This window comes from Panthera onca (assembly GCF_046562875.1).
Source record: "Panthera onca isolate mPanOnc1 chromosome E1 unlocalized genomic scaffold, mPanOnc1 haplotype 2 h2.Chr16_ul_9, whole genome shotgun sequence".
Taxonomy (NCBI): domain Eukaryota; kingdom Metazoa; phylum Chordata; class Mammalia; order Carnivora; family Felidae; genus Panthera; species Panthera onca.
In genome coordinates, this window is record NW_027675823.1 from 761,105 (window position 1) to 774,211 (window position 13,107).

Here is a 13,107-nt window from a genome sequence, read left to right on the forward strand (position 1 = left end):
CTGGTGCCTGCTCCCGTTCCCCCAGCGTTTTAGTGAGAACGGCCACCAAGTGTCTGTCTCTGTGTGGTGACGTCAGTGAGCCAACAAATAACTGTGTTGAAAGCACAAGACTAGAGAGTAACAGTAATCGGAAGCGGCAGCAGCACCTAGTTTACTATTTGCTTACTTGGTGTCAAGGCCTGGGTTGGGTGTTTTGCAGTCTTAATTTAGCCCAACAGTCCGTGAAAACATACTTTATTATCCCCATCTGGCAGATAAGGGGACAGGGCTTAAAGGATGTAGGTACCCTGTTCAGGTGCCCAAGGCCGCAAATCCAAAACTGCCAGGTAGGGGTTTAATCCAGGCCTGTTAACTCCAAAGCCTGCTGACGGTTATACTGCCCTGCTGCAGGGTGCAGGGGTACAGAGACGTCTAAGCCATGGTTACCATCAAAGAATCAATAATTATAACGATGAGGATGGTGGCCGCTACTGTTTGTTGAGCACCTGCTTTGAGCCAGGCGCAGTACTAGGCCCTTTAGTCACTCTTAGGTCACAAGGGCAGAAACTCCTCATGCCAGCTCAAACTCCTTCATGAGCTGGGTGGAGCGGGGGCCGGTGGTGACTTTTTGAAGAAGAGAGGTGGACACAGAGACAGAGCTGACGAGAAACCAAGAAGACCCATCTGTGCATAGTTGGGCTTCCCGAAGTGTGGGCCGGGATTCCAGGCAACTCCATTCTCCTATTTTGGAATATTTCCATTAGCTCAAATGTGGTTCATAAAGTGAAGCTTAGAAAATGTTGTTTCTATAACACGACCTCAAATTTGCACAATACTTATCAGTCTCAAATGCTACCTTGCCGTATTTCTTTTAATTTTTTTTATGTTTATTTTTGAGAGAGAGGGAGAGAGAGAGACAGAGCATGCGGGCAGAGAGAGAGGGAGACACAGAATATGAAGCAGGCTCCAGGCTCTGAGCTGTCAGCACAGAGCCCGATGCGGGTCTCGAACCCATGAACCAACCACGAGATTATGACCCTCTCTGCCACCCCTCCACTCGCACTCTATGTCTCTGTCTCTTTCTCTCTCCAAAATAAACATTTAAAAAAATTTTTTAAAAACAACAATAAACATTTATTCCTCAAAAAACATCTTTTTTAATGTTTATTTTGAAGAGAGAACAAGAGAGAGAGGGAGACACAGAATCTGAAGCAGGCTCCAGGCTCTGAGCTGTCAGCACAGAGCCCAATGCGGGGCCCGAAGCCATGAATGGTGAGACCATGACCTGAGCCAAAGTCAGACGCTCAACCAACTGAGCCACCCAGGCGCAATACCCATCCCCAACCCTCCCCTCCCTCCCACCCCCCATCAACCGTCAGTTTTGTGAACATATTTTAAAACTACCATAGCCAGGAAAACAAACCATTCTAGATATTGCAAACACACACACACACACAAAGGTCATACAAGCAATTGGTGCTCACCACTGGTGGGGCTCGCGGTGGTGAAGGTCAGGGCCAGGGGGGAATCGCACCACTAGCTCTCAGGTTACTTTACCACAGTTGCTCTCCATAGATTCAAAGCTGCTGCTGCCACTCGGTCAGGAAACTTCGGGAAGCCACTGCCGGGGCCACTACAGCCCCATGGCCCCAAGCCTGACTGGTGGGGAGTATGGACTCCAACATTCGGCCCGCATGTCTGCTGCTACAGAGGAGAAAAGCATGGCTTCCACCTCCTTCCACCTCCGCCTTCCAAATTTCACACAGGTACGCTTTATTGGCACAATTCTGCTGTCGAGGGAATCTGTCAACGATGGTTCGTGGGTTTCCAGGACCTGCAAAGAAGGGGCTAGAAATGGGTGTCAAGAGCCAACCAACATCATCCAGCAAACCCCTCCTGATGGGGGGGTGTTCAAAGGCTTTGTAAAAGGGGGGTGGTGTCCACGTGGAGTAACCTGGTGGTCGTGTTTCTAAGTCGGAAACCCTGAAAGGTGTCATTCTAGCTGGGCAGCAGGTGAGGCGCTGGATGCTGACGACATACACTCATCCCCAGAGGTGACTGGAGAAGCGCCTGGAGTTGATTCTTAGTTTCATCTCTGGAACGTTCTCACTGGAATTAAAGCTGGATGGACTATTGGCAATGCAGTATCTGAGAAAACATAGCCCCCATTCAAAAGGGCTGCCAGAGAAAAGATCTCCACAGGGAAACATGTTTTCTCAAAATACAGCCTTTGGACCTCTATACGCAAACATCCCTGGGATGCTTACTTAAAAAGCTGATCCTGAAAATAATTTAATTTCAAAGGCTGTTGGGGCACCTGGGTGGTTCAGTCAGTTGAGCGACCGACTTCGGCTCAGGTCATGATCTCACGGTTCTTGGGTTTGAGCCCCACGTCGGGCTCTGTGCTGACAGCGCGGAGCCTGGAGCCCGCTTTGGAGTCTGTGTCTAACTCGCTCTCTGCCCCTCCCCCACCCCCCTGCTTGCACCCTGCCTCTCTCTCAAAAATAAATATTAAAAATAAAAAAATTAAAAGGCTGATCCTGCACACCTCCCCTGATGAAAACAAACAAAAGCAGACACTACTTAAAGTAATCCAGACAGATTTCAGTCAGTAACATAGTATTGCAGTGCCGTAGGGGAAAGGGTTCATCGTGAGCAGGCACCCGACTGGGATTATTACAGAGGTGATGGGGTATTTCACAGGGAGAATGAGGGACTAGGGAAGGGAATGAGTGGGGGGCTCTATAATCAGAAGTGAAAGATGACAAAAAGCAGGAAGGGACGCTGGCCCATATGAGACCCATCTGGCTTTGCTGACACTTCTCAAAGTTAAGCTCCTGCCCTCTCACAGAAGCTGGGAGACAGGGGCCCGATCTTCAGGCGTTGGCTGGACTCAGCAGCCAATCCTTTAGACAGCCGGGAGTTTTGCAGGCAGGCACTTTAAGGGAGGCTAGGGTCCTACTAGGGATGCGGCCACGAGCTGCCAGCAACCACGTCCGTGTTTGTTCGCCTTCACAGGCCAAGCAAGGTCGAATCAAGAAGAGGGCTCGGAGGAGCCTGGCGAGCATTTGGAGAAAGAATCTGTCACCCTCCGAACCCACATGCCCACCCCTCCTGAGCCCATCCCCCAAACAGAGGGACCACTTTGACAGGCCTTTTTATGCTCACCAAACGACTGAAGTAGGACAAGGCGGACGGGGAGGTGGGGGAAGCAGAGGTTCTCCGGCTTCTTCAGGGCTGGAGGTCGGCAGGGATTTGGGGGTGGGAGACGAAGGGCAGAGCAGATTGAGGATGACCAGGAGGCTCAACTGGATTCTTAACCTGGGAGTCCCGACTGGTCATGCTGGCCGGCTCCTGCCCCCACGGAGGTCAGGGCCTCTCAGTCCTGAGGACCACCAGGCACGACCAGCTCTGGCTCCTGTGGTCCTGGTGGGGGTATGTTGTTGAGACCTGGGGGATGGCGTGGAGCACCAGCTGGGGGGCGGGAGCACACTCATTCAAGAAGAAGAAAAGTCCCGAGGCCCAGAGCAGAGGCAGGAATGGTGCTTAGGCTGCGTGTGTTTCCAGGGCAGCGGCAGAGAGCGGTCTGGCGCCACACTGTGGAGGAAATGAAGATTTCAACGGTACAAAGGCCTCGTCTGGATGAGGGCTACACCCCAGGGTGGTAGAGCAGGAAAACAGAAGGAGCCTGGCTCCCTGACATAAGAGCCACCGAACCAGCCCCAGATCCAGTACTTAACCGGATTATCATATGAGAGATCAAGAAGCTGCTTCTTAAAAAAATTTCTTTTCAATGTTTACTTATTTTTGAGAGACAGAGACAGAGCATGAGCAGGGGAGGGGCAGAGAGAGAGGGAGACACAGAACGTGAAGCAGGCTCCAGGCTCTGAGCCGTCCGCACACATCCCGACATGGGGCTCGAACCCATGAACGGCAAGATCGTGACCTGAGCCAAAGTCAGACACCTGACCGACTGAGCCACCCGGGTGCCCCCAAGAAGCTGTTTTTTAATTTAACCCACTGTTGGGGCGCCTGGATGGCTCAGTCGGTTAGGTGTCCGACTTCGGCTCAGGTCAGGATCTCACCGTTCGTGGGTTCGAGCCCCACATCGGGCTCTGTGCTGACGGCTCGGAGCCTGGAGCCCGCTTCAGACTCTGTGTCTCCCTCTGCCCTTCCCCCACTCAATCTCTGTCTCTGTCTCAAAAATAAATAAACATTTAAAAACAAAGGAATTAAAGGGCGCCTGGGTGGCTCAGTCGGTTAAGCATCCAACTTCAGCTCAGGTCACGATCTCGGGGTTCGTGAGTTTGAGTCCCACATCGGGTTCTGTGCTGTCAGCCTGTCAGCACAGAGCCCGCTTTGGATCCTCTGCCCCACTCTCTCTGCCCCTCCCCCGCTTGCACTCTCCCCCCCGCCCCCCGAAAAAAAGGATTAAAAAAAAAGAATTAAAAAAAATCACTTAACCACTGTTGTGTTGGGTCTCTACTGCAGCAGCTGAACCTGTACGTAACCTGATAACGGAGGGAATCCATGTATCTGTTATCTTTTGCCACAACAGTGCTAACTAATAGACCATCCTCAAAACTCAGAGGAGGCTGGGAAACCGATTCTCACAGGTTGGCCGTTACCGCTGTACTTTAATGCCCTGCTGGCTGGATCGGCGCTGCTTCTCACTGCTGGTCTTTTCTCCCTGTGTTGCTGCCGGGACCCAGGCTGAAGAGGCAGCGGCTACCCAAGAGAAGCGTAAGAGAGCAAGCAAAAGAGCCATCGGGCCTCTTCGAGCCTAAGCACGGAACCAGCCCCCAGCCCCAAGCCAGGGGATGGGAAAGTACACTGTGGCCACGAGGAGACACAGCAGGAGCGGGGATGCGGGGAGGGCCCATAATTCTCTCTCCCAGAATGTGACAGAGTCCTGGGTCAGAGGCTACAACACGGTGGCCCTGCTCTTCTAGGCGTCACCTACGAATGGCGCAGAGTGAAAGACAGCGTCCGTCCATGTGAAGACTCAACCGCAGTTCTCTATCAGGTCAGGAGCCCTGACAAGACAAGAATCACATCTCCTTCCTCTTCCCAACGCCTAGGGCCAGGCCCTGCCCTCAGGGCTGACTCAGGGAGATTACTGGGTGAATCTGAGACCATTTCTTCACTCTCTGCGTCGGATTCCTTATGTGATACAGACTGACCTCCTAAAGGTCAGCACACAGTGCTAGGGGTTTGCCCGCAAAGCTGCAAAGGGACTGTGCCATTGGGAACTGAGATGTGTACCTAGGTCTGTCTACACCGCATCCTGGATCCACTGCCTGCCAGAGGGACCTCCAGAAGAAAGGACTTCTACAAGTTAAATATCGCAGACTTCACACTCCAAAGGAGAACCGTTTGAAGAGAGCCATGGTTAACCCTGACGAATGCCACCATCACCACAGAATTCCAGGCACCGGGCATGTGGGTAGAAAGCATATTTTAGGGCAGTGACTCATGGTAAGTCGTTTCCTCCAGTCCCTAAAACGGGCTATTCAATGTCAAGCTGTCTCAGGCTCAGGCTGATAACAGGGCAGCCATAGGGGACCTAGTGGGAGCTGCGTTGTCACGGTCCAAGTCTGTACGCACCGCTTGTATAACCTGCCCAAGTTCACAAAGACAGGATATCAGTCGCCGCTCTTTATGCTCCCAGTGAAAGAAATCCAACTAAAATATGCTTAAGCCAAAAATGTCATACGGTGTATCGGCTCACATAACCGGGAAGCCTAAGATCTTCAAGCTGGCCGCATCTAGCGCTCAAACGTCATTCTCTCCCCAACTATCCCTCAGTTGTGCTTTCCTCCATGACGGCTTCAGGCCACAGGATGGATGCCCCAAGACTGCAAAGATAGTCCTTAGTAACTCCAACTCTCCACTGAGGTTGAGCAAGCCTCATAAAGGAAAGCCAGTCTTCAAAAAGCCTCTGATTGGTCTGCTTGGACCCTGTATCTGGCAGGAGGAGACCCTGATTGGCCAGCCATGGTCAGCGTGCACCTGCAAGGTGGGCCTTAAACCAGTACTTAAGTCTCTGCTAGGGCACAGGAACTGAATAGAAAGTCAAGAGAGGGGGTTGTCTCACGGCAAGTTGAGGGGGCGAGGTGACAAATGGAAGACCAGACATTGAGGCTAGATTGAACTAACCCTAAGCCTAAACTTTGAACAGGCTTTCACACGTTCATAGATGCTATTGTGAGTAAAACACAAATTCACTTAAGAGCAGGAGTGCCTTCATAGTAACTTTTGGTCTTTCTGTATTTTTTGTCCCAATTAATAGATATCGAAAGGATCCCTACGATCACGAGCAGGTCCGAAGACCATTCTATTTTTTAATATTAGAAAGGGATTCTTAACTGCAGATTAAGAGAGAGAGTAAAGAAAGCAAGAAGAGAAGGGAGCCAGGAAAACCCCAGCCCAGGAAGCAGCGAAGGAAGGTTCCAGGACAGCAGCGTATGACAGGTCAAGGAGGTAGCCGAGGGAAACGGCACTAACTGTCATGCCAGAGCACTGGAGCGGAGTGGAGGAGTGATCGTGGCGGGCAGCACAGAAAGAGAAGGAGAAGAAATTAAACCCCGGGGGGTCAGGGGACAGAAACGAGTGCCATCGGACTACATGAGCAAGCTCTGCGGTGAACAATGCTTACCTAGTCACAATTCTGCAACCACTATCAATCATGGGGCAAGAGTGACAAAACTAAACCCCAAGAATGGAATGGGTGGGGGGTGTTAAAGACCTAACTCCTTGCCTGTGTTGCTAGGAAGTCCACAGATAGCGTCTAAAATGGGTGAATCAGAGCACCTGGGTGGCTCAGTCGGTTGAGCGTCTGACGTCAGCTCAGGTCACGATTTCACGGTTCGTGGGTTCGAGCCCCGCATCGGACTTTGTGTTGACAGCGCAGAGCCTGCTTGGGATTCTCTCTCTCCTTCTCTCTCTTTCAAAAAAAAAAAAAAAATTAAAAAACTCTTTTAAATGGAAGAATTAAGAGCTAGAAACACAAGATAGGTGGAGATAAGCACCAGAAGATCCAGCGAGAGGTAAGGAGGACCGAGGACTGGCGAGCTGGCCCAGGAGGGTGGGGATGGTCGAGGCAAGAAGCTGCTGCGGGTCATTCTGTTTCCTCACCACTTCATTTCGTACTATTTGAACTGTAAACTATGTGTGATAACATTTGGGAGGCTTAAAGAGTCCATTCTTTTGTCAACGGCACCTCAAAGCTGTATTTGTGTCCAACTTTATTGAGATAGAATTGACACATAATTTTTACGAACCCTTTAAATCCATTTTTTAAAGAGAGTGGGAAGAACCAGCTTCCTGCAACAGAAGCCATGAGAACATTACCTATTCCGGTTTCAAAAGAAATGGTGGCATTAGTTCTGCTTAGATGATTTCGGTCAGAGACCAAGTAAGCATACATCTGGGGTTCAAACAAGAGAGGCTCTCACTCCAGTGCTCAAAGACCAGTTAGAAAACGGAGATCTGACTGAACTGGGTAGGTACGAATTAGCCAAAACTGTAACAATAATAATAATAATAATAATAATAATATAGCTAGTTATCCTCAAGTGCTTACTTCAGACCAGAAACCGTCCTGAGGATATTATCTTATTTAATCCTCATGGCAACTGATATTTTCCCCAATTTACAGATGAGGAACTGAGGCTCAGATAGTTTGGGGAACTTCCCGGAAGTCACACACTCTGGCCCCTCTGCCTGAGGCAGAGGGGCCTCAGCGTGTTGTGATTTACTTCTCTTTTCTAACCACCAATCAAACTTAGAAGTTTCTATCTCTGGTGCCATCTCGAGGGGCCTATGAAAACCACTGACTGTGGCAGTGGTCTCAGGCCCACACTTGCTGGGTTGTGCTGGGCCCTGCGCTGTCTTAGGGAAGGCCTAGAAAACAGTATGGGGTAGAGCCGGTATTCAAACCTAAGCATTCCCGGCTCCAAAGCCCACTTGCTCGGCCACTGAATTATGCTAGTTCTCCAGCTAGAATCAGAGCTGGGTGAGGATCCCATCTGTAGTAATTATGAGTTGTATGGCCTTGGGCCCCCAAGTTCCTTAACCTCTCTTAAGCCTGTTTTATCATCTATGCCATGGGGATAACAATGGTGCTTACCTTCAGGGTGGTTGCTAAGGATAAATCAAAATTCCTATCTGGCAAATAGGAGCCTCTATTTTCCACACCTGTTAAATGCCTTGCCCTTCAGCTCCTAGGTTAAGGAGAGATTCTCACATTTTCTCACCCTTCAGATCCACGGGTGGTAGGGCAAGAGACAGAAAAGGTTTGGGTCAAGGCTAAATACTTGGACCTCATCCCAGAGTGACTCTCCAGGGCAGGGGCGGGGTTCAGGAATCTACACCTTAGACCCCCGAGAAATTCAGATGCCTGCAGTCCTCCTGCCTGGCTTTGAATGACTATGCGTAGTGCTTGAAATCTGACAGACCAGTGCCTTTGTGAGCGTCTGAGCCCTTCCTGCACTGGCCTCCAGCTCTGTCTGTGCCTCCTCCCTTTCCCCATTGCCCAATCTGTCTTTATCTCCCCCTTCCATTCTAAGCCCCCTCCCCTTACTCTAGCCTTACTTCCTAGCTTCCTCTCCACCTCTCCGTGCACCCTCCCCTGAGCTCAGTCTGCATTCCTACCCACCGGCCGTTTCTCTACCAGTCTCTTCGCAGGCATTGCCCTTTCCTGTGTCCACCCGGAAGGCTCAGATAAAAGTTGCTTCCGCCAGGATAACCTTCAAGGCCTCTTCCCTGGCACCATGGCACTTTGCACGTACCTTTATTATTGCTCAAATAACAGGGTAATGGGAGATTTTTTTTTCCGGCCTCAGATTACCTGGTGGACTCGTGGCCCACGAATGGTGGAAATGTGCGCCAGAGTAAGATGGAGAGAGGAGGACAAGCCCGTAGACTTTGCAGAGGGGCCGAGAGGCCTGAGAAGTAAGAGAAGACCAGGAGACAGGGGCTCCTGAAAAGATAGATAAGAGATTACCATGCGGGGTTCCCACAGCTTTTGCAGACAGCGGCTGCGCAAAAATTCATTGGAAGAACTGAGGAATGTTGCTGGCTCCATCTGGGGGAGGGCATGCTTGTATCAAGACACTGATGCTCTTGATGTGCTATAATTATAACCAGAAACACTATCCTTTTGCCCAGGAAACTGGATTTCCCAGTAAATTCCTTACTTTCCAAGTTGTTTAACGCTAAGATAATGCTTTGCTTCTGTGTCCTTATTTATTTATCTTTAACGTTTATTTACTTTGGAGAGGGAGAGCACAAGCGAGGGAGGGGCAGAGAGAGAGAGAGAGAGAGAGAGAGAGAGAGAGAATCCCAAGCAGGCTCTGCACGGTCAGCGCAGAGCCCAATGCAGGGCTGGAACTCACAACTGTGAGATTGTGACCTGAGCCGAAGTCAGACACTTAACCGACCGAGCCACCCAGGCATCCCTCCGTGTCCTTATTTCTAACTTTCTGTTCAACTGTTAACCATACTAAATGTACTCAGATTCATCTAGTCTAAAATCGAGGAGAGGTGGTTCTCGCTCCTAGAGACAGAATTATTGAAGAGGCAGCCCGCACACACTCAGGTGCCACATCTCCAACAGCTGGTTTTATAAATGGAAACAGGCACTGGGACCCCTTCTTCTCCCCTTCCCAGAAAGGCTGATGGAGAGCCTGGCCCAGATCAGTGGAGCTTTCTTCCAAGAACTGTCCCGTTCCCAGACCAGCCCTGTAGACACCCCCAAAGTCCCCCTGGACCTGCAGGTAGCAGTACCTCTCCACCCCAGTACTCACCCCACACTCAGGCCCTAAGATCCCACTTGACCTGAGCCTGCAGGTATGAAGTGTCCAAAGCACAAGACATCTGTCCCCACCCCCACCAACACACACTCTTGACCTTTTGTTCTGGGTCCATGTGAAAGAGAAATGTCAACTCTACCAAGTAAAGGAAACAAACAACTTCCTGGCTAGATGAGAATAACCAGAACCTTAAGCTTCATGCCTGGGGGCTGACGGGTACCTAAAGGTGCTCCCTTGGTGATAGGGGTGATCAAAACCTGTATGCTTGTCCTGAGAACCACCAGGCGGGAAGCACCAACTGCACTGATGCCCTCAGGGAGGCAAAACTAGGGTAGACGTTATTGGTCCGATTTTACAAGTGGGAACCTTCCGGGCAGGAGGCCAACAGACAGCCTCCGTAGACAGCACGGTAGATAGTGCTGTGCCCAGGCAAGGTCGTGAACCCAGAAGGCGGCCGGGATCTAGTGAGACGCAGACACTGCTGGGGGCGGGCAGTAGGACACGTTCCGCCCGACACTGGTGGGCTAGCCTGGTGGCCTCGCCTCTTCGTGCGCATCTCGGGTCGCAGAGTCCCCAGCCTCCCAGATCACTCACCTGCTCTGGAGCTGGGAACTTGGGCTTTCCTGAGCGCTGGCCCCGCCCCGAGGCTCCGCCGGCCCTGCGCTGGGCTCCGCGGTCCGGGGGCGGGGCCGGACGCCGAACCAACGTGATGGCGTCAGGCGCCGCGAGCGCCGTTTCCTGTTGTCCCTGGCCCGGAGGCCGCAGCGCCTGGTCGGAGGCTTAGGGGCTGCAGTGGCCAGGAGTGCCCCGCGCCCCCTCCCCGCTCCCTCTGGTGAGTTAGGGGTCAGAGGGCGAGGAGGGTGAGAAGGGGACGGCGGGGCCGAGACGAGAACGGGCGATGGGTCACCAGCCCTGTCCGTGATCGCAAACCCTTGGTTGCTTTGAAACTGTCCTGCTTCAGAGCCTTTTCCCTGCCCGGCCTGAGCCCCGCACCCTACCCCACTCGGACCCGAGCCTTCAGCCCAAACAGCCAGTGCTGACCCGTCCCCTTCCTCTTCTCCACCCGTGACCCGAGCCCAGCCCTTACCCTCACCCCTTCACCACTGGTCTTGCGTAAGTGCAGCCACACTCGACCCCACGGTAGCCCACTTCCAACCCCTAGGACAGCCACTTCCCTCCGCCTCCCTCTAACGCATCTCCTTCTCACCCCTCAACCCCTTTGGCAATCCCAGTGCTCCACGCAAACCTCCTCGAGCCCCCCCTCCCCCTCCCCGTCTTTCTGGCTTACCCCTTTTCAGGCTCAGCTTTCTTATCCCAGCCCCCCTGCTCAGCCCCCCAAGGTCTGCTCAGCCAAAACACCCACCTCCCCCCACTCATTTAATACCTACCACTACAGTAGATGCCCTATTGCGCTTACCCCCCTCTTCTTGATAACTCTGATCTCAGCCCTATCTCAAGTCTTGTATGTATCTTCTTGCCCTCACCCACTCAACCCCTAACTTCCAAGCCCACCGCATACTTTCTTTCCATCCCCAGCCAGCCTGAGGACACTTCATTCCTGAGTCTTTGCTAAACCACCCCCCAACTCTTGCTGCCCTAGTTCCCACCACCCCTACCCAATCTTGTTAGATTGACGTCTTCCTATCCCCATTTCAACTCTTCATCCCAGCTCTGTGCCCACTCTTCCCTTGATGTGGTCCCCATTTGATCTGAGAACCTAGTGCAGTCCCCTGCCAACCCCACCTGCTTTCTCAGAGCCAGGCACTTGCCGAACACCTCAATTGAGGCAGGGCCTCAGATGGTAAGTAAGTGTGGAGGAGTAGAGATCCTTCTCCCGTGGGTCAAGTGCTTTTCCTGGATGTCAGGCCCCCTGTACCTGTCCTTAAGGATTGTATTCCTGGCATCCATATTACATTACTCGCGTTGGCTGCTGGAATGATAGGTATCATCCAAATACCTGGAAGGTGAGGGAGCTACTCATTCAGCTGGGGCAGTGGAAGCTTATCACTTCCTTTTGGGTGACGATCTGGAGAAACTCAAGCGGTTCCACTGTGTGGGGTTGGCTGTGGTCACAGAATCATGTCCATGTGCATTGCCCTGCCGCTCAGAAAGGACCCTCACCCAGTGCTCCTCCTGGCCAGAACTGGTTGTAGATTAGTCCCGCTACCGAATGTGCCAGAGGTGACGTTACATGTTGTGAAGAGTAGAGATGAGTGGATCCTGGGGACGCCGAGGCCTCCGTGGAGGCTGTTGAATTGCTTCCTCTTTTTGCAGGTGCTGGATCATTGAGTTTTGACCATTTTGATTACCCATGAACACAGAGAGTCAAGTTATCTCAGAGTAGCTAGACATTCTTGAGGCACCCAGGCTCCATGGTTAACATTTATAATCTCCTGGGATTTGGGGGTGCACATCCCCTCTAAGTTCTGGTGACCAAACTCCAAAGGATTGGCCACTTGACAGCCATTGTAAAGGACCCCAAAGAAGACCCCTTGTGTTTGCTTGCATTTATAGTCTCACGCCTTTGAGAATCGGATGTCCTTTTACCTTCAATATCCCCTTCCGTTAAGGTGTGATCTCTGAAGGGTTTCAGCCTGTTGGCAGCTTGGTGTAATGGAAGGAGTTCTGCAGTGACCCCACCACTGAGAAGTTGTATACCTCAACTTCTTACAGTCTGAAACGGTCTGAGCCTTTTTATTTTACTCATCTGTTCATTCAGCAAGTATTTTGTGAGCACCACTGTGTGCCGTGCACTGTTTGAAGCATTAGAAAGACAATGGTGAATGAGTCAGGCAAAGGTCCTGCTTTCATTCACTCAGAGTTTGGTCCTTGCCAGAATCTTAAGGGATCTGGGACAAGAATATGGGAGAGATGGGTGTTGTTGGATGGAAGGAGGGAGGGAGGAAAGAAAGATACCCAGTGTTCCTAGACCTCACATTTCTGGCCTCACCCACTAGCCTTTGGACTGGGAATCACGAGCTAGAAGTTGCTTGCCCTCCAGCTGATATTCAGTTGCTTTGTCGCCCTACCCACTCCCCCCCCCCCACACCCATCCCACCCCCCACAGGGCTCTTGTCTAGAAATCCAACTTTCTTCAGGTAGAAGGAGGTGCTGTTTACTCAGCACTCACATGTCTGAAGTATCAGCTGTCTTTCTGAATCAGAAGATAACTTTGTCATTTGTTTCCAGCTGAAAACCCTGACTCATCACCTGGTACAGCAGCTGGAGGGCTTAAACACCGGCCTGTTGTCCTGCATAGCCAGGTGCAGGATCGGAGTCAGGCCGTAGAGACGAGGCTGTCGCGGATGGCGGG

At 51.7% G+C, this 13,107-nt stretch overlaps 1 long non-coding RNA gene across 4 annotated transcripts; it reads right to left on the bottom strand.

The window, feature by feature from the left end:
- Positions 1 to 886: 886 nt before the first annotated feature.
- On the bottom strand, positions 887 to 12,242 carry LOC144615159 (uncharacterized). Of its 4 annotated transcripts, XR_014137221.1 has the most exons (4): positions 10,389 to 10,403; positions 6,793 to 6,925; positions 3,148 to 3,576; positions 887 to 3,036 (listed from the first exon to the last, which is right to left on the bottom strand). It is a non-coding gene; the product is annotated as an uncharacterized LOC144615159 (long non-coding RNA). The 4 variants fall into 4 exon arrangements; XR_014137218.1 differs by having other exon boundaries at positions 887 to 3,576; XR_014137219.1 differs by lacking the exons at positions 6,793 to 6,925; positions 10,389 to 10,403 and adding an exon at positions 11,752 to 12,242 and having other exon boundaries at positions 887 to 3,576.
- Between the last annotated feature and the right edge of the window lie 865 nt (positions 12,243 to 13,107).